Source organism: Bubalus kerabau, chromosome 21 (genome assembly GCF_029407905.1).
Source record: "Bubalus kerabau isolate K-KA32 ecotype Philippines breed swamp buffalo chromosome 21, PCC_UOA_SB_1v2, whole genome shotgun sequence".
NCBI lineage: Eukaryota > Metazoa > Chordata > Mammalia > Artiodactyla > Bovidae > Bubalus > Bubalus kerabau.
This window is the reverse complement of record NC_073644.1, coordinates 32,042,446-32,064,959: the sequence shown is the minus strand read 5'-3', so window position 1 is coordinate 32,064,959 and position 22,514 is coordinate 32,042,446. Positions and strand designations below refer to the sequence as shown.

Below are 22,514 nucleotides of genomic sequence, written 5' to 3'. Positions count from 1 at the left end.
CCATTGCTTGTCAGTTTAGGAGTCCTCTTTCACATTGAGGTCAGTGCTTTAAATTTCTCATATTAAGATTTTTAATGTGTGAGTTTTACTTTTAATTTTTAATTGGAGGATAATTGCTTTACCATATGTGTTGGTTTCTGCCATACATCAACATGAATCAGCCATAGATATACATATGTCCCATCCTTCTTGAACCTCCCTCCCACCTCCAACCCCATGCCACCCCTCTAGGTTGTCACAAAGCACCAGGTTGAGCTCCCTGCGTCATACTGCAAATTCCCACTGGCTATCTATTATACAGTTTAACTGTTATTTTTAAGAGAAAAATAATCAAATAAACAAGTCTAACTAAGACACCAAGCCCAGGATTCATAAATTATTAATTGACAAATTTTACTACTTAAATATTTATGCATGGCAAAATATACTATAAGTAAGGTTAAAAGACCAACCTAAACTAATTCTGCATCAGCTGGCCTGCATTTGTGACTTATAAAATGTGATGGTGTGCCAGTTTTAATCCTAGGCCTCAAGAGTTTTTGCAGGTTTCTATGCTGTCTCAACCATCATGTGAGCAACCCTGGGTTAGCCTCCTGGAGGATGAGAGGCCATATGGTGGAGAGTCCAGTTGACCTTATGCATCATGACCAAGTCATGTGAGAGACACTCCACTCTGCAGCCATATTTGCCTGCAGCCATGTGAATGAGCCCAGCAAAGACCAGAATAACCACCCAGCTGAGTCCAGTCTGAGTCATTAACCCATGAGTTAAATAAATGATTGTTACTGTTTTAAGCCCCTAAAGTCTGGTGGGCTTGTTATGCAAACATAGCTAACTCAAACACTTGTTATGAGTATTTCCAAATGTTGGTGAGAAGATAGAAGATGCTTACATACCATCCTCTCCAGTCCTGAGAAAGATTTAACTCTGTAATTATTAACATGCAGTTGGTCAACTTAAATCTGATGTTAATTATAAGGTGAAATGTGAGTTTAAGTCATTATTTCCCAAACTGTTCTCTTCCATGCGTTAGTCTTATTACGTGTTCATCAAAAGAGGGTTCTCCCTAGTGAAATAATTTTAAGAAAGGAAACATATTACAGTGTGTTATTGGAGGTTCACAATGTACATTAGCACAAAAAAACCTCTGAGAAGTTTTAGTTCATGGCCTAAAGCCTAGGAAACACTCAACAAATGCTCACATACTCACAACATCATCAGTAATCAACATCCTTATTATTTGCTGGCCACAAATTAAATATGTCAGTTCAGATCCTTGAAACTTCATAGTTAATTGAGTTAATTGATTTATCACTCAGATTCTTCCAGTCAGTTGACTTTTTGTCTTAATATAGACTAAACAATAATTTCATAAAATTATTTTATATACTAAATGATTTTGTCATTTTAGATGTTAAAAGAAAGAAATGAACTTATATTGGTATGCCAGTGGGAGTTAGTTATATAACACACATTTCTCAAAAGGGAGTTCTAAGTAAATAAATACAATTTCTATGAATAGCTTATGAACCTGAAATTTGGTGACACTCTTTGGAATTCACTACTCTGAGGTGATGATGACTAAATGGAAAATATCACAGGTAAATAGTCTCTGATCTTTTAAAAAACTGCGTAAGTGAAAGGCAGATAAAGTTAATCATCTTCACTTCCCACCAAAAAAAAAAAAAGAACCAAGAATCAAAGTTTTAAGTAACTCTGGAAAGTCCCCTTGAAAATTCAACTCTGATGAATGCTAGTGGCCATGCATTATAATAACAAACAGGGCAAAGAAAAGGAGGGTACTTTCTCAGAGTTCAACTCGATCTATAAAAACAATGACCTTTGCTGAAAGAAATAACAACCATAGTTTGCATCTTGTGTCTTCTCATTAAGCATTTCTCATTTATTGAATTCTTCCTTTTTGGCATTGATTCTCATTGGTTATTCAATGTTTATGTTTCTTCTGCCTTTTTACTTGGTAATTAATTATTATTAATCCATTAATTTTTATCTTATAGCCACTTTCTTCTTTGATCTAAGCACCAAAACACTTGGCAGTCTTTACTGGTCAACAGATAGAAGAAATGTCCTAGATCTAATTTATCTGTTTCTCCTGCCTAAGAGCTTGGAACGCAGTTGACTTAATACACTTGAATAGTAACAATTCTATTTATTTAGATAGCATCTCCAATTGATACTAGTCATAGGGATTGTGGAATCAATTTATTCTACATGTTACCCTAAGCCCTTATCTTAGGCTTATATTAGTTTACTGCTGCTGCTAAGTCACTTCAGTCATGTCTGATTCTGTGCGACCCCATAGACGGCAGCCCACCAGGCTCCCCCATCCCTGGGATTCTCCTGGCAAGAACATTGGAGTGGGTTACCATTTCCTTCTCCAATGCATGAAAGTGAGAAGTAAAAGTGAAGTCGTTCAGCTGTGTCCGACCCTCAGCGACACCATGGACTGCAGCCCTCCAGGCTCCTCCGTCCATGGGATTTTCCAGGCACTAGGACTGCCCTAATGAAAAAAGAAGTACTATAGACAGTGACTCAAACAATAGAAATTTATTTTCTCATAATTCTGGAGGGAAAAGTCTGAGCTCAAGCCATTGGTAAGTTTACTTTCTCTGTGGTGTATCTTTACCCAGGTTTTCATATGGTCTTCCCCACATACTTGTCTGTGTATAAATTTCTTCTTCTTATAAGGACACTGGTCATTGTCAGGAAGCATTTAACAGGAGGCTTCCTGTGTGTTGTTTTGGATCTGTCAGGAATTCTCTGCTCCTTATTAATTCCTGAATATTCAGAAATTAAGAGGAGAGGAAAGCCTCTCCCAGGACTGAGGAATCCAGGCATTTCCTTCGTTAGTTTTTCTATACGGTGATAAGTACCCTCTTCCTTTTTATGAACCATATGGTAAAAGTGGTTATTTACAACTCTCTCTTTCACATGGATGCTGCTGAAAATAGCTATCTTGTAAGACAGTATAAATACCTACACAATGTTGAATAAAACACCTTTGCTCCATCAGAGCTCTGGTCCCCGTGTCTCTCTCTCTCTCTCTCTCTCTCACTGATTTACTCGCTTGCTCGCTCCCTCTCTTTTTCAGACTGATGCCCTGGAGTGCAGAGGCTCTCTGAGTTCACTTTCCTGCCCAGGCTTCTAAGACCCTCTCAAGAAGGTGCTCTGCGCCTTCACCCCATCAAGAGGGCGCCTGAGGCTATCCTGAACAGAGCAAGCCCCATGCAGGGCCTTTATTGGCTTTCTGTGTAAACCAAGGAATATCAGCCTCTTTCTCTCCTTTACTTTCTTATCATCGACTCCGGACCACCAGGTTCTGGTCCATTAAAGGACTTCAACAGGTCATAATGGATTAGAGCTTACTTTAATTATACCTATAAAGGCCCTATCTCCAAATAATATCTCATTTAACGAAACTGGTGGTTAGGACTTTTACACACGGATTTAGAAGGGCCACAGGGCTCCCTGATAGCTCAGTTGGTAAAGAATCTGCCTGCAGTGCAGGAGACCTGGTTTGATTCCTGGGTCGGGAAGATCCCCTAGAGAAGGGGTAGGCTACCCATGCCATTGGAGAACGCAATGGCACCCCACTCCAGTACTCTTGCCTGGAAAATCCCATGGACCAAGGAGCCTGGTGGGTTGCAGTTCTTGGGGTCGCTCAGAGTCGGACACGACTGAGCAACTTCACTTTCACTTTTCACTTTCATGCATTGGAGAAGGAAATGGCAACCCACTCCAGTATTCTTGCCTGGAGAATCCCAGGGACAGGGGAGCCTGGTGGGCTGCCATCTATGGGGTTGCACAGAGTCAGACACGACTGAAGCAACTTAGCAGCAGCAGCAGCAGCACCCATCCCATTATTCTTGGGCTTCCCTTGTGGCTCAGCTGGTTAAGAATCTGCCTGCAGTGCGGGAGACCTGGGTTTGATCCTTGGGTCGGGAAGAACCCCTGGAGAAGGAAAAGGCTACCCACTACAGTATTCTGACCTAGAGAATTCCACAGACTGTATAGTCCATGGGGTCATAAAGAGTCAGACATGACTTTCATTTTCATTTTAGAAGGGCCACAACATCGTACTTCACAACTTCCCTCTTAGTCTTCTTCCTTAACCTTCTTACACACATGCTCTGTTCTCTGTCTTTAAAATAAGGATAATGAAGCAATTAGAATAATGCTGGAAGTACCATAAACCATGAAGACTCAGTAAGTGTTAGCATATCCTATCATGGTTGTTGTTGTTCAGTCGCTAAGTCGTGTCCGACTTTTTATGACCCCATGGACTGCAGCACGCCAGGCTTCCCTGTCCTTCACTATCTCCCGGAGTTTGTTCAAATTCATATCCATTGAGTCAGTGATGCTATCTTACCATCTCATCTTCTGCTGCCCATTTATTCTTTGGCCTTCAATCTTTCCCAGCATCAGGGTCTTTTCTAACAAACTGACTGTTTGCATCAGGTGGCCAAAGAATTGGACCTTCAGCTGCAGCATCAGTCCTTCCAATGAATATTCAGGGTTGATTTCCTTTAGGATGCACTGTTGGATCTCCTTGCAGTCCAAGGGACTCTCAAGAGTCTCCTCCAACACCACAGTTCAAAGGAATCAATTCTTCCTCACTCAGATTTCTTTATGGTCCAACTCTCACATCTGTACATGACTACTAGAAAAATATAGCTTTGACTATATAGACTTTTGTTGGCAAAATGACGTCTCTGCTTTTTAATACACTGTCTAGATTTGTTGTAGCTTTCCTTCCATGGTGCAAGGAAGGCAATATTCTTGTGTGGTGAATCCCATGGATGGTATGAAAAGGCTATACATTTTAGGTTGCTTATAAATCCATGTTCCTCATCAAGTTGTTGAAAAGATTAAAGGAGATAAAGAGAGGAGATGACTGGGGATGTTCTTGGCCCACCTGGGAGCTGGATAACCAGTGGCTATTATTGTTAAACTGCCTCCAGGCTAATAAAGAGTTCCTTGTATTCCACTTAACTTCTTTGTATCCAAAGAAGTGAATTTGAATATTTATCAAACCAAACACTATATTATTGTCATTAAAAATGATAAGCCAAACAAATATATCCTTTTCACTTAGGTAAAGGAGTGATAACTATGAATATACTGTTTGTAAAGAGTTCTTACACGTAAGTCTCAGTTCTTGAGCTTTGCAGGCTATTTCTTACATTCTGCACACAATTTCTCCAAGTCCAGGAAGTAACCTCACAAAAAATTTAGTTGATCTGATTCAATCACAAAATAATCAATTGGTCCCTTAAAAAAATGCCCAAATAAGTCCACATATTAGCAGAAAAACTTTTATTTTGATTTTGAAATGTTGTATCTAGTGAGAAAATATATAGCATTATAAGTTCTGCTTGATGACAGTATGTATGATCAAAGCAAATTACCTAGATTACATAACTTTCCAAATATTACATATTTTATTTTAAAAGTATCTTGGAATACCTTTATTTTATTTTATAATAGAAAGGAACAAAAAGAAAAAATATTTCTGTGTGATTGTAATGAAAGCACAAGTCAGCTTATTTACCCTTGAAAGGGGAGAATTGCATCTAAATATTATATTTGGGGTATTTTATTTGCCTCTAGATTTTGGAACACAATAATAACATTTGCTTTTACCTAACTTCCATTAAATTGGAATGATATTTATGTTAAAGTAAAACTCACTCTAGAGGCAATACAATAATGCTCAGAAATGTGAAATGATTCTTTTTCTTTGTGCTTAGACACCTCTAATAAGCTTCAATATGCAGTTCACTCATCTTTTTTAATAGTAGAGACTTTGGGGATTGAATGAAATAGCTGTGAACCTACTAAAGAAAAATTAGGCAGGAGGTATTGAACAATCATGTCTTATTTATTCAGTTAACAATTCCTTTTACTAAAAATTTTCTAGACAAATGAGAGGAATTAGAATGGTTATCCAGGAAGTTTTCTATGAATTTCTTTTCAACTATGTTTGGCATTTAGCAGAGATTTGTCATAAAAGTGCATCTATTGCTTTCATCCTTAGGATTCTAAGAATAAGGCAAGGAGCATGCAATGAAGAAGATAACTCCAAAATTAAATGTTAAATTTTCATCTCTAGCAGAATCCTTGGGTGTTTCCATTATTGGAAATACTTTTTTTTTTTAATGGGGGAGAAAAAGAATTCAGTGTTTCTTTTCTGAAGGTAAAGAGAAGTATTAATATTTCCTTAAATTCAGACTCTGTAATCATATCTATTTAAATCAGCCTTACTGAATATAGCAATATCAGCATGTTATCTTGTAAAGAAGGATAAAATTATGCATCCCACTTGCTGAATTATTAATGGTGTTTAATTTCTCCAACATTCACTTTTGATTTAAGGTCATACACAGAAATGCATTTGCTGATTCACAAGAACAAAAGTGGAAGAATTAGCCGACACTCTCCAGTATCTATGGCCAATCATTGTCCTACTCTAAGGGCCTATTTCAAACCAAGTATGTCATTCAGAAAAACTTTGGGGAGTGAAAAAGTCGTCTTGAGCTTTTAATGCAGAGTGGTAAAGAAGAAATGGTGTTTTGAGGAGGCCAAAGAAGTGGAACAAAATCCTTTCAAATGCTAACAATCACAGTTTAGAGATGCTTGCCACTCCAAAGTTCACTAGAAAGGGTAATCAGAATTTTATAGTGAATTTCAGTATATACACTTAATATGACTGTAGAGTGTTTCGTCAAGGTAGCCAAAGGAAATTCTTCTATTTCTGTCACTGGAGTTGGTTTAACTAAAGGAATAAAAGAATAAGATGACCACATTAAATATGAAAGACAAATAATCCAACACATCAATAAACAACAGAACTATCTCTTGAAAATGTAGCTTTCCACAAAAATCTTGGGTTGTATGATTTGATTTAACCTCTCTATTCCTGCAAATGTGTATACAAAATGATTCTTCTGTATGGTTGCCAGGGGGAAGGATAGGGGGAAGGGATATGTAGTTAGGGAGTTTGGAATGGACATGTACACACTGCTATATTTAAAAGGATCTACTGTATAGCATATGAAACTCTGCTCAATGTTATATGGCAGCCTAGATGGGAGGCAAGTTTGGGGGAGATTGGGTACATGTATATGTGTGGCTGAATCCCTTTGCTATTTGCCTGAAATTATCACAAGATTGTTACTCTGCCAAACCCCAGTACAAAATTAAAAGTTAAAAAAAATTTTTTTTGAACTAAAAGAGTAAAATCTGATTAATTTCAGCCACAAAGGAGAAGGGGACATTGAAACCTACAGGGGATCAAAGAGTCAGAAAAAGGAGTCAGACCTTGGGAAAGCCAGGTGCTGGGGTAGCTTTGATGATGTCAACAAGAGGGGCCACAGACCACCTTGTAGCCTCCTAGCATGAGAATATTCAACTTGGGTCTCTTGTGCCCTTGGGTATCCTTGTTCAAATTCACATTATTGAGATAAAATCCATAGCCCTTGCTTAGGAGGTGAGTATATCCCTGTGGTAAGCTAGGGGGGGTAAGGCATGGGAGCAGGAATAGAGAAGAGAGCAGAGGGGAAAATTATAGGGAAGTATAGGATGCCGGTGAGGCATGCACACCAAATCCCATGGAAGGAGGCAGAGCTACCCCTCCCCCTCCTCCAATGAAAAGGGAAGGCTTTCTCTAGACAAGGGATAGAGACATTGGATGGACCCTGGTCCCCATCAGAAAGAAGGAAAATGTAAGTGATAAGAGCACAGTTAGTTTCTGATGGGCTTCCCTGGTGGCTCAGACAGTAAAGAATCTGCCTGCAATGCAGGAAACACAGATTCAAGCCCTGGGTTGGGAAGATCCCTTGGAGAAGGGAATGGCAACCCACTCCAGGATTCTTGCCTGAAGAATCCCATGGACAGAGGAGCCTGGCGGGCTATAGCCCCTGGGGTTGCGAAGAGTCAGACACATCTGAGTGACTAGGCAAACATTAAACCTAATGAGCAGCTGCGCTTTGCTGGAGCAGCCGTGAAGAGACACCCCACGCCCAAGGTAAGAGAAACCCAAGTAAGATGTTGCAAGAGGGCATCAGAGGGCAGACACACTGAAACCATACTCACAGAAAACTAGTCAGTCTAATCATACTAGGACCACAGCCTTGTCTAACTCAGTGAAACTAAGCCATGCCCATGGGGCCACCCAAGACCGGCGGGTCACGGTGGAGAGGTCTGACACAATGTGGTCCACTGGAGAAGGGAATGGCAAACCACTTCAGTATTCTTGCCTTGAGAACCCCATGAACAGTATGAAAAGGCAAAATAATAGGACACTGAAAGAGAAACTCCCCAGGTCAGTAGGTGCCCAATATGCTACTGGAGATCCGTGGAGAAATAACTCCAGAAAGAATGAAGAGATGGAGCCAAAGAAAAACAATACCCAGTTGCGGATGTGACTGGTGATAGAAGAAAGGTCCGATGCTATAAAGAGCAATATTGCATAGGAACCTGGAATGTCAGGTCCATGAATCAAGGCAAATTGGAAGTGGTCAAACAAGAGATGGCAAGAGTGAACGTCGACATTCTAGGAAGCAGCGAACTAAAATGGACTGGAATGGGTGAATTTAACTCAGATGACCATTGTATCTACTACTGCGGGCAGGAATCCCTCAGAAGAAATGGAGTAGCCATCATGGTCAACAAAAGAGTCTGAAATGCAGTAGTTGGATGCAATCTCAAAAATGACAGAATGATCTCTGTTCATTTCCAAAGCAAACCATTCAATATCACAGTAATCCAAGTCTATACCCCAACCAATAACGCTGAATAAGCTGAAGTTGAACGGTTCTATGAAGACCTACAAGACCTTTTAGAACTAACACCCCAAAAAGATGTCCTTTTCATTATAGGGGACTGGAATGCAAAAGTAGGAAGTCAAGAAACCCCCAGGATAACAGGGAAATTTGGCCTTGGAATACGGAATGAAGCAGGGCAAAGACTAATAGAGTTTTGCCAAGAAAATGCACTGGTCATAACAAGCACCCTCTTCCAACAACACAAGAGAAGACTCTACACATGGACATCACCAGATGGTCAACACCGAAATCAGATTGATTATATTCTTTGTAGCCAAAGATGGAGAAGCTCTATACAGTCAACAAAAACAAGACCAGGAGCTGACTGTGGCTTAGATCATGAACTCCTTATTGCCAAATTCAGACTTAAATAGAAGAAAGTGGGAAAAACCACTAGACCATTCAGGTATCACCTCAATCAAATCCCTTATGATTATACAGTGGAAGTGAGAAATAGATTTGAGGGACTAGATCTGATAGATAGAGTGCCTGATGAACTATGGACTGAGGTTCGTGACAGTGTACAGGAGACAGGGATCAAGACCATCCCCATGGAAAAGAAATGCAAAAGAGCAAAATGGCTGTCTGGGGAGGCCTTACAAATAGCTGTGAAAAGAAGAGAAGTGAAAAGCAAAGGAGAAAAGGAAAGATATAAACATCTGAATGCAGAGTTCCAAAGAATAGCAAGAAGAGATAAGAAAGCCTTCCTCAGTGATCAATGCAAAGAAATAGAGGAAAACAACAGAATGGGAAAGACTAGAGATCTCTTCAAGAAAATTAGAGATACCAAGGGAACATTTCATGCAAAGATGGTCTCAATAAAGGACAGAAATGGTATGGACCTAACAGAAGCAGAAGATATTAAGAAGAGGTGGCAAGAATACACAGAAGAACTGTACAAAAAAGATCTTCACGACCCAGATAATCACGATGGTGTGATCACTCACCTAGAGCCAGACATCCTGGAATGTGAAGTCAAGTGGGCCTTAGAAAGCATCATTACGAACAAAGCTAGTGGAGGTGATGGAATTCCAGTTAAGCTATTTCAAATCCTGAAAGATGATGCTGTGAAAGTGCTGAACTCAATATGCCAGCAAATTTGGAAAACTCGGCAGTGGCCATAGGACTGGTAAAGGTCAGTTTCCATTCCAATCCCAAAGAAAGGCAATGCCAAAGAATGCTCAAATAACCACACAATTGCACTCATCTCACACGCTAGTAAAGTAATGCTCGAAATTCTCCAAGCCAGGCTTCAGCAATACGTGAACCATGAACTTTCAGATGTTTAAGCTGGTTTTAGAAAAGGCAGAGGAACCAGAGACCAAATTGCTAACACCCGCTGGATCATCAAAAAAGCAAGAGAGTTCAAGAAAAACATCTATTTCTGCTTTATTGACTATGCCAAAGCCTTTGACTGTGTGGATCACAATAAACTGTGGAAAATTCTGAGAGAGATGGGAATACCAGACCACCTGACCTGCCTCTTGAGAAATTTGTATGCAGGTCAGGAAGCAACAGTTAGAACTGGACATGGAACAACAGACTGGTTCCAAATAGGAAAAGGAGTACGTCAAGGCTGTATATTGTCACCATGCTTATTTAACTTTTATGCAGAGTACATCATGAGAAATGCTGGGCTGGAAGAAGCACACACTGGAATCAAGATTGCCGGAAGAAATATCAATAACCTCAGATATGCAGATGACACCACCCTTATGGCAGAAAGTGAAGAGGAACTAAAGAGCCTCTTCATGAAAGAGAAAGAGGAGAGTGAAAATGTTGGCTTAAAACTCAGCGTTCGAAAATGAAGATCATGGCATCTGGTCCCATCACTTCATGGGAAATAGATGGGGAAACAATGGAAACAGTGTCAGGCTTTATTTTTCTGGGCTCCAAAATCACTGCAGATGGTGACTGCAGCCATGAAATTAAAAGACGCTTACACCTTGGAAGGAAAGTTATGACCAACCTAGATAGCATATTCAAAAGCAGAGACATTACTTTGCCAACAAAGGTCCGTCTAATCAAGGCTATGGTTTTCCCAGTGGTCATGTATGGATGTGAGAGTTGGACTGTGAAGAAAGCTGAGTGCCGAAGAATTGATGCTTTTGAACTGTGGTGTTGGAGAAGACTCTTGAGAGTCCCTTGGACTGCAAGGAGATCCAAGCAGTCCATTCTGAAGGAGATCAGCCCTGGGATTTCTTTGGAAGGAATGATGCTGAAGCTGAAACTCCAGTACTTTGGCCACCTCATGCGAAGAGTTGACTCATTGGAAAAGACTCTGATGCTGGGAGGGATTGGGGGCAGGAGGAAAAGGGGACGGCAGAGGATGAGATGGCTGGATGGCATCACTGACTCGATGGACGTGAGTCTGAGTGAACTCTGGGAGTTGGTGATGGACAGGGAGGCCTGGCGTGCTGTGATCCATGGGGTCGCAAAGAGTCGGACAAGACTGAGCGACTGAACTGAACTGAACTGAATGATATTTTTGGACATCTTCAGGATTATTAGGAGGCCTAGAATAAACTAAACAAACTCAGGAATGCAGAGTGTGTCTTTTTTGTGGCTGCAAATATTCTTTTTAAACATTTCCAACCTTAATTAATTTTCAGTTTCCCTAGGATTCTGGAATTGCTCCACTATCAGATGGAACCTTTTTTTTTTTTTAACCATATCCTTCAGCATGTGGGGCTTCCCTGGTGGCTCAGCTGGTAAAAAATCCTCCTGCAATGCAGGAGAAAGTGAAGTCACTCAGTTGTGTCTGACTCTTTGGGACCCCATGTACTGTAGCCTACCAGGCTCCTCTGTCCATGGGATTCTCCAGGCAAGAATACTGGAGTGGGTCACCATTTCCTTTGAACCCGGGTCTCCTGCACTGGAGGCAGATGTTTTAAGCTCTGAGGTTCAATCCTTGGCTTGGGAAGATTTGCTGGAGAAGGGAAAGTCTACCCACTCCAGCATTCTGGCCTGGAGAATTCCATGGACTGTACAGTCCATGGTCCCAAAGATTCGGACATGACTGAGCAACTTTCACTTTCACTGTAGCATGTGGGATCTTAGTTCCCTGACCAAGAATCGAACCTATGCCCCCAGCACTGGAAGTGTGGAGTCTTAGCCACTAGACCACTGGGACATCCGAGAAGGAGCCCTTTTTAATCAGTTTACCCACACGGTTAGTATCTTCCTACTCTTATCATCCAACCCTTGTCAAAACTCCTCTTGAGTGCTTCCTCTGGACGGTTTACATTCAAACAGAAAAAAGACACTTATAGGAAAAAGAAGAAAACGCTAACCTGAGAATTCCAACCCCTTCAGAATGGACAAGATTTGATAGGTTGTCCATGTTTTAGAAATGGAGGTCTTGTCAGGGGAAAAACACTGAAATAAGCAAGAGCCTGCCCTAATACAAGTCCTTCTTGCCCACAAAGTCAGTATGAGATGAAAATCTTCCCCTGTCATTCTGAATGGTTGATCTATCAGCCCCTCCAGTTTTCATTTTCAGAGTCCAATCGCCATATGACAGCACTCAAATGCAGTATTTCACCTGAAGTTTGTTACCCGGTGACTCTGGGTCATGCCCTCTGTGTTTGTTCCTTTGTATTTTACTGTTGTTTGTGCCCTCCCTTCTTTCCTTCCTTCATCCTTCTTTTTAACTGGACACAGGAAAATGCTATAGAAAATCTGATTTTAATGAGGACACGGTAGAGTGCAACCAAAATCATTTAAAAAGGTGAGACTTACAGTTTCTACATCTTCGTCGGCCACTAACTAGCTCTCTGAGCCTGTGTTCTCCCCTCTAGTGGATTGTTTAAAACAACAGTCCACTGATGCCCCCCTTGCTCTCTGCCCCAACCAGCTCTGTGCCAGGTGGTGAATCAGAATGTCCTGCCTGGCACTGGTGTTTTAAATGATGCAGATGCTTTGTTACCCCCACAAAGTCCTGTGAGGCCCCTCTCCGTGCTCTCACCTGGAGAAGTCCTTCACCAGACTCCACACTCAATGTTACTGATGGGATATGCTGTTTTCTTTAGGGGTATGGGGGCAAAGTCAAGCTTGGGAACCACCTCGAACGTCTTTTCTGAAACCAATTCTACGTGTCTTTGAGCTGATCACATTCTTTCATCTCTTAGGCTAAATCAAGGAGTCCTCTTACTCCAAGAGAGGAATACTCCAAGGACACATAATTAGGCTACTGCTCTAAGGCATGTGGCTTCCCACTGTGGTGCAGTGGTAAAGAGTCTGAATGCCAATACAGGAGACAAAGGTTCGATCCCTGGGTTGAGAAGATCCCAACCCTCCCCAGTATTCTTGCCTGGGAAATCCCATGGACAGAGGAGCTTGGCGGGCTACAGGCCATGGGGTCACAAAGAGTCTGACATGACTGAGCAGCTGAGAATGCACGCTCGCACTAAGGGGTGTAGCTTTAAAGGGGAAATGAATTATAAAGAGTATAGGACTGGGACAAGTCCTTTAAAACTTAGTTTCTTCACATAGTTCTCTGCTCTCCCTCTCCTTCTCTCCTACGTGGCCAGTATCATAAGAGTCCTCTCTTCTTTTTGAAAATAGAGTGTAGAAAACAAGCTTATGGTTATCAAAGGGGAAAGGGAGAGAGGAGGGATAAAGTAGGCATTTGGGATTAACATATATAACTACTATATATAAAATATTAATAGCTAACCAACAAGGACCTACTGGATAGCACTAGGAATACTCAATATTTTGTATACTCAAATATTTCATAATAACCTATAAGAAAAAAATCTGAAAAAAAAAGAGATATATGTATGGTGATGACTGAATCACTTTGCTGTACACCTGAAATTAACACAGCAATTATACTTCTATGAAAATAAATATGTATATAAATAAATATATGAAAAGAAAATGACTGGGACCAAGGGAGGGTTCAGAAAAATGAAGGCAGGATCAAGCCTTCTGTCTGCTGCTGCTGCTGCTAAGTCGCACAGTCCGACTCTGTGCGACCCCATAGACAGCAGCCCACCAGGCTTACCCATCCCTGGGGTTCTTCAGGCAAGAACACTGGAGTGGGTTGCCATTTCCTCCTCCAATGCATGAAACCGAAAAGTGAAAGTGAAGTCGCTCAGTCGTGTCTGACTCTTCGCGACCCCACGGACTGCAGCCTACCAGGCTCCTCCATCCACGGGATTTTCCAGGCAAGAGTACTGGAGTGGGGTGCCATTGCCTTCTCCGTTCTCCTGTCTGCTCTTAGCCAAATGGACCATTGTACTGCACCCACGGAATAATGAAGTAACGCAGCTCAGCAGTGTAGAAGCCCAGCCAGGAACTCAGAGATGAAACCCAGGCAAATATAAAGATTGTGCATCTGCCTGGTGTGCATTTTCTGCATGTATCCTATGGGAACCTAAGGAGCCCATCAACAGCTAAACTAGTGTCTGAGTCAAGGATTGAGCATTTTAGATGACCTAAGAAAGATGACCAAAAATGGACTATTAGATGGTCCTGGTTTTTTAACTGCCAGAATTGTGACTGGCTAAAAGTAAGATTTTTAAATTCATGAGAAAGGTAAGTGCATCATTTGAATTTCCTGATATTATTCAGATATTAGAATTCCTTAAAAAAAATGTCTGCAGTGGATAAAAGAGTTTAATTTCTCACCTGGATGATACATAAACATTCCACCAAATCTTCCATCAAAACAGTCTATTTAATAATAGCAAACTATTCCTTGTTTATTCCTTCTTCACATTTTTATTCATTGCTAGTTTTAGGATTATAGGAACAATTACGCTTACAATTGAGGCTGTATCTGCAGCAAAGATCTGCTTGGAGAAATAAAAAGCATGTTTGAACTTGGCAAATAACTGCTTATTTTGTAAACAACTTTTTAGAGACTAATGTAATTGATCTATATTAAATATTTTTCCTTTAAAACAATGTGTGCTGATAATCAATTAAGTTAAAACAATATTTACATTACAGCTACTATGGATATGGTATGATAATCAAGATTTTTTATTACCTTAAAAGAATATAGAATATAGCAAAAGAAACTAGGTTAAAATGGAAAATATCTCACATAACATAGGTCTTATGATAAGACTATGCATAAACATTTTGGAGTCACTCTAATCATAGAACTGGTCAATCTTAAACATAAAATATAATACTTTAATGTTAAAATTCAGATACTTCACATGAAATACAAGGTTCTCGCTCATCTGGTCCATACTGACATTTCCAATCACTTACTCTTGTTTATATTTATAACACAAGAATATTGGCTCAGTTCAGTTCAGTCGCTCAGTCTTGTATGACTCTGCGACCCCATGGACTGCAGCACACCAGCTCCCGGAGTTTGCTCAAACTCATGTCCATCGAGTTGGTGATGCCATCCAACCATCTCATCCTCTGTAATTTCTAAAGATGGACATTGTTCTTTTATGCCTCCATTTATGACTGACTGGTTATTTGTTTATGCGTCTGTTCCCTGGTTTGACTATGAGAGCTTTGCAGGGTGGCTTAATAGACTCTCATAACCCCAGCACCCTGCCTCAGAAAAAGGCATTTAATTGCTGTCCATAAAGATTTATGAAATTAAGCTGAGTTAATTGATTTATTCTCCACGAGATCTTGCAAGTAAAAATCATTGCTCTGTTCAGTGCTTGCACATTATTTTATCCTTTCTATCCTTTTATTTTTTCTTCTCTTTATCATGTAAACTGTAGAGGACAAAATTGATGCCTTTTTTCTTCTTTCACCAGCTCCTTGCACAGTATTCAACATCCTACTGGTGTCAAATATATTAACTGAATTAATGATAAGGAGTCTTGTCTGGGGAATACCATGTACAAAGGAGCTTTGCAGGCTACAGTCTATGGGGTCACAAAAGAGTCGGACATAACTTAGTGACTAAACAGCAACAACAGACTAGACTGATCAAACACCTTGGCCAGAAATCTCAATTGATGGCATCTTAATTATTTCTCCCAATTGCCATTTTTGAGGGGGTCCCAAAACTTCAGACCCTATATTGGATGCCATGAAATGTAAAATATTATATTCAGGATCATTAAAATCTACCCTAGTGAGAAAAGCAGCAAAAGTTAAAATAGTCAAGTATTTAGAGGCTCAGATAATAAAACAAGGATATATAACAAGTGTTAGAAAAGGCAGCTCCTAACCAAGGATTTTCTCAGGAATGCACTCATCAGGATTATACTTTGTAGAACTTAACAAACTTTTTGTTTGTAAGTCACCAACTTGTTGTCACCAAGAAAATTTCAGGCATAGATAGTGGTGAAAAAACACCATCCCCTGATTCCTCCCTGCAGTCCAGCATCCTCATCTCATGAAGGTGTAAGTTATACTAGAAATACAGCTTAAAATGTATGTTATATTAAAAATCTTTTTTAAACATATAAAATGTAAGTTATGCCAGAAGTAAATACATTTAATCTAATTTTCAAGAGTTTCATAAAGTGAAATGAGAAGACAAAATATTCCAGCACAAAAAGCTCAAATCTAATCAAAGCTAATTCTAATCTAATTTCATTTAATACTTGACATGGGGCTTCCCCAGTGGCTCAGCAATAAAGAATTCACCTGCAATGCAGGAGGTTCGGGTTCAGTCCCTGGCTTGGGAAGATGCCCTGGAAAAAGAAATGGCAACTCAGTCCAGTATTCTTACCTGGGAAATCCCATGGACAGAGGAGACTGGCAGGCTGCAGTCCATGGGGTCTCAAAAGAGTGGGTCATGATTTAGCGACTAAACAACCAACAATCCCTGATGTAGGCCACTAACAGAGCCAGAGTCTTCCCTGGTCTTGGATAAAGGGAAGTGGATGTGAACGCCAAAAATAAGAGAGCAGGGAGGAGCAGACTGAAGTGACAGGAGGTAGGGAGGCGGCCGGGAAGATGGAGAAGAGCAAGGCAAATTGGGAGCCAGAGAGGCAAAGAAATATGCTACTTTTATTCTTTGTTACAGAAAATAGCTTTTGCTTTGAAGAAGTTGCTGCATATTTTCTGCCCCTGGCTGCCTCTATATCTATCACCCCACTTACTGCAAAATTTATAGACATCTAAGGGGAAACAGTGAACAGAAACATTAGAAGGTTACCTCTTACTTTCCACATTTAATTTTAAATCAAACAAACATACAAAATGTACTTAGTTAGCTTTTAGTGGTAGGTTTTTTTGAAAGGTGGTTTTTATCTATCACTTAATTGACATCAAATCTTTGAAACTCTGCTGATTGGTAAGCACTCAAGAATATCCCTGCCCCCAAATTCTTACCTTGGCATTTGGGTGATTGTCAAACCTAGGAATGGTGAAGAATATCCAGGCCTTCCTTTTTGAAGCAGACTTGATAATAGCAAGCCAAGGGTCTACCTTGTTTTTGTTATTTGCTTGTCTGGTTGATTGATTTTTATTTGTGTATCTGGTTTGATCTAGTATCTGACAATATAACAGGTACTTGGGTACAAAGACTTGTCTTTCCCCTGAGTAGCTCACAAAAGTCAAGTTCTTATTCAGTGACAAAAAATACACTTTTTAAAACTCTATCTTCTTTCCTATTTGGAAAAATTTCTGGCTAAACTACTGGGCTTTGCAATGATTATATGGTGATTTTTAACAACTTACTTGTGGTTTCTGTATTGAAGACAGCACGATTAAATTAAGGAGGAAACATTCACCAATTCATCTGTTTTTCAGTGTGAAGGGAATGATTCATTAGCCCATATCTATATCATCCTTTGAGCAATTCAGTAGACAACAAATATTTTGTTACAATTTCATTAATCATTCATTATCATCCATTAGATAATGGACATTAGAATATCCACATAAGTTGTATGTCAAAATAAACCATTCTGGGCTGAAATCAAACCATATCCGTCCAGTGGTACTTTCTGAAACAAAGCAAATTCAGCTGATCGCAGCAGTATAACTTTAAAACCTACTGAATTTCACTGAAGCCTTTCTCAAATTCACTTTTGAACCCAAAGTACAGAAGATAAATTATATACCCAAAGGTGTTTTTCTGAGAAAATTATTAGAGAATAAAAAATAGAAGTGAGCTTGCCAGGGCCTCAGCATCACTGTTGTTGTCCCTTAAATTAGATTTTCATCGAGATCTGCTACTGCTATTCTGGCCTTGGCCTTGGTACATGGTGTGCCATGGAACTGCAGACATCACAAGCAATTAGATCAGCTCAGGTGAGCGTGTGACTCTGTGCTACATTTGTTGTGATTGGACTACAAACAACATTAAACAGTAGATCATAAAGATCATAAGCTGATTCTACATCTGATTTCTTTAATGTACTCTCTTTCATTTTAATCTTGAGGTCTTAGTGGATCCAGAGAATGGTTCTTGGGAGACTGGCAATTGGGTCAAATAAGAATCACCTGTGGAGGCCTTCCCTGGTGTTCCAGTGGTTAAGAAACCACCCACAATGCAGGGGACACAGGTTCGATCCCTGGTGCGGGAAGACTTCACATGCAGCTGGCAACTAAACCCATGTGCTACCACTACTGAGCCTGTGCTCTGGAGCCCATGCTCTGCAACAACAGGAGTCACCACAATGAGAATTGCATCCACCATAACCACAAAGTAGCCTCTGCTTGCCACAACTAGAGAAAGGCTGAGTACAACAAAAGACAGAGCACGCCACAAATTTATTAGTTAACTTTCAAAATTATATTTAAAAAAACCTGAGTTCTAACAAAAATAATAAGAAAGAATCACCTAGGGAGTTTTGAAAGCATATAAATACTCATACACCTGATTCAACTTTCCATCCCAATTCTCTAACTTTCTCCACCCCAAATGTCTGTAAGGTGGAAAAAATGTGATTGGATATTTTGGATACCTGGCAACTTCTAATATCACAAATTACAGTTTGCCGGCCTGGGGTTTATGTTGCCAAACTTGGATCTGAAATAGCATGGCGTTTCTCACTCAGCAAAAATAACAAAAAAGGGAAATCTTTTTGCCCCCGACTATAGGTGACACTTGCTTGACCCTTGGAAGAAAAGTATGATCAACCTAGACAGCACATTAAAAAGCAGAGACGTTACTTTGCCAACAGAGGTCCATCTAGTCAAAGCTATGGTTTTTCCAGTAGTCATGTATGAATGTGAGATAGAAAGCTGAGCACTGAAAAATTAATGCTTTTGAACAGTGGTGTTGGAGAAGACTCTTGAGAGTCCCTTGGACTGCAAGGAGATCCAACCAGTCCATCCTAAAGGAAATCAGTCCTGAATATTCATTGGAAGGACTGATGTTGAAGCTGAAACTCCAATACTTTGGCCACCTGATGCAAAGAAATGACTCATTTGAAAAGACCCTGATGCTGGGAAAGATTGAAGGCAGGAGGAGAAGGGGACAACAGAGGATGAGATGGCCGGATGGCATCACGAACTCAATGGACATGAGTTTGAGTGAAGTGTGGGAATTGGCAATGGACAGGGAGGACTGGCATGCTGTAGTCCATGGGGTCAAAAAGAGTCGGACACAACTGAGCAATTGAACTGAACTGGTAGATGACACTAAAGGTAAGAACCCACCTGCCAATGCAGGAGAAGCAAGAGTTGCTGGTTCAGTCCTTGGGTTGGGAATATTATCGCTGGAGGAAAGCATGGCAACCCACTCCAGTATTCTTGCCTGGGGTATCCCATGGACAGAGTCGCCTGGCGAGCTATAATCCATGGGATCACAAAGAGCTGGACACGACTGAAGTGACTTAGCATGCAGCACATAGAGGAGAAAATCAAAGGGATATGAGACAATAAGAGTCAGGATTGCTCGTGTCCCAACAGCCAGGAGTCACTGCTGTCCATGGCAGAATCCTCATCCCTAAAATCAGTCTATAAACAGATGGTGCTTTCTAGGGTGAAGGTGTCATTCTCTTCCTGTAGATGAGGTTGACCAAAAAGCTTGTTTGGAATTTTCCATATTATGGAAAAACCCAAGTGAACTTTTTGGCCCAATATATCAATCTTGATTATTCTCTGAAACCACATTCAAGAAAAAAGAGCACCATACATATTGTTATCGACAAATTCTTGCTTTATGCCATTATACTAGTGGCTTCTTTTCTGCTTGAAAAGGGGGAGAGGTGAGCAACTATGAAACTATTCTAGTGCACTTGATAGACTATTGACTAAAATAGAGAAGGACCTAGAAAATGACTAGTCCTGAAATTCATGTCTGAACTCAGAGGTGATCACTGAGTTAGCAGAATCTGGCACTTGATCTTACTTATGGAATTTTATGAATTCATGATGATGACTTTCACTGAGACTTTTGTTATACCCATATCTTTTGGACCCACTTTAAAAAAATTTTCAACCATGAAATCAATTTCCTTTTGCTATCTTCCCAGACATGAAAAGAAAGAAATCATTTCCCGATTCCTTAAAGGTTGACTATCCTGCCATAGTTATTTTTGTATTCCAAACAGTTAACATAGATAGTCTGTATATATCCAAAGGAATTTCTACATTTGAAGTTTCCATACATTTATAGATCAACGCCCCCCATTTGGTAGCTAAAAATTGACACCTGAGTATAACAAAGTAAGAGAAAGTTCAGCATTATATTCTTTTAATAGAGGAATAGATAAAGAAGATGTGGCATTATATATACAATGGAATATTACTCAGCCATAAAAAGGAATGAAATGGGGCCATTTGTAGAGACGTGGGTGAATCTAGAGACTGTAATACAGAGTGAAGTAAGTCAAAAAAACAAATATCATATATTAATGCATATATGAGGAATCTAGAAAAATTCAAGAACCTATTTTCAGAGCAGAAATAGAGACAAAGATATAGAGAACAAATATATGGACACCAAGGAAGGAAGTCGGAGGTGGGGGGTAACCAAGGAAGGAAGTTGGAGGTGGGGGGTAGGATGAATTGGGAGATTGAAGGTGATGTATTTATACTACTGTGTATAAAATAGATAACTAATGAAAACTTGCTGTATAGCAGGGGGAACTCTACCCAGTGCTCTATGGTGACCTAAATGGGAAGGAAATCCCCCAAAAGGGGCATATATGTAACCCATGCACATGTATACATATAGCAGATTCACTTTGCTGTACAGCAGAAACTGATGCAACATTGTAAAGCATCTATATTGTTGTTTAGTCACTAAGTTGTGTCCAACTCTTTGTGGCTCTATGGACCCTTCCAGGCTCCTCTGTCCATGGGATTTCCTAGGCAAGAATACTGGAGAGAGTTCCCATTTCCTTCTCCAGGGCATCTTCCTGACCCACGGATTAAACCCATGTCTCCTGTATCTCCTACACTTCAGGTGGATTCTTTACCACTGAGCCACCCTGAGAGGAAAAAATTAAAACTGTGCTGTCCTTATTCACTCAGTAGTCTTCGATGGGTCCTCAATGATATGCCAGGCTCTGTTAGGCACTGGGGATACACAGAGAATCTCACAGTTTAATGAAAGCTAAAGTAAAGAGAAAAAAGATTAGCCTATCTACTGCTTATTTTTCAATCCTCTTCTCTTTATCTCACACATTCTTTAATAGAACATTTATTCTTTGATTGTGTGAAACAAATATGCTTTAGCAGCTCATTTGGGAGAAGATGTAATTCGTTTTCTCCCTGGCTTCTGTTAGACTTGAGCAGACGTCTGGCCTAGTGACCACTGTCTGTTATGGGAGTTTGGTATGAATTTAGCCAGGAAGCTTTACTTAATTATTACTGCATCTCACACAGACCTGAGTCAGAGAGAGGTATCTGAGTATTTTGACTTCTCTGCTGTCAAATAATCCTGTAAGGCTTGGTCATCACAGGATAGACTGACAACATTAACAAAGAGAAAGTATGTGATTTCAAATCATTTGTTGGAAAGAAGAGAATAGTCATGCTTTGTAAAAAAATAGCCTCATTAACAACTTTACATTAAAAACAAAAGCTAGACTGCACTATTAAGGAGAAACAGAGGAGAGAAATAATCTTAAAAATATAACCCAGTAATTAGTTTCCCAGAAAGCAATAACAGAATATATAAAGGTCTGTAACACAGATTTATTTTCCAATTTATGGCACATATGTGCAATATCATACTAGGAATACTAAATAATATTTGATTGCCTGGAACATCTTTGATTAATTAAAGAACAAAAGCTTCTAACAATTGCTTTTCATGGAGCACAAGAAGTATTTGAAATATTCTCAGAGGAAGTAAGCCCTGAGGTAATGATCTGATATATAGTGAGGGATGTTACAGCCCACGGTCAAAAACCAGATCTAGCACCATGCAGTACTTGGTATGTGGGGAAAGAACAATAAAACAGAATAAACAGTGTCATTCACAAGAAGAGTTCATGGGTACATCTCAGTGTTTGAGAAGCAAAAATGCAACTTGATGAAAAAGTTGAGATAGATATGTTCAAATTTGTCTGCAGGCTGCTTCCCAGATCCTCTGTACCAACTGGGAATTAGGAGATCTGTACTCACTTGGCTTCAGGAGTAAAGGAAACACCTACCCAAGGGCACAGAACCATCCTCTGGTGCTGTCCTAAGCCTGCATACTGGGTCCTATACTCCCATTTTCTGACATCATTTGCCCATCTTCAGTTCAGTCACTCAGGCATGTCTGACTCTTTGCGACCCCATGGACTGCAGCATGCCAGGCCTCCCTGTCCATCACCAACT

The 22,514-nt window shown here is 40.1% G+C and overlaps 1 long non-coding RNA gene across 1 annotated transcript in view; it reads right to left on the bottom strand.

Moving 5' to 3' along the window:
* LOC129636301 (uncharacterized) overlaps positions 1 to 16,631 on the bottom strand; it is a 63,926-nt gene extending 47,295 nt beyond the window's left edge. The window contains exon 1 of the long non-coding RNA XR_008706861.1: positions 16,516 to 16,631. This is a non-coding gene — a long non-coding RNA (uncharacterized LOC129636301). The remainder of the gene's footprint in view (positions 1 to 16,515) is intronic.
* Positions 16,632 to 22,514: the final 5,883 nt, after the last annotated feature.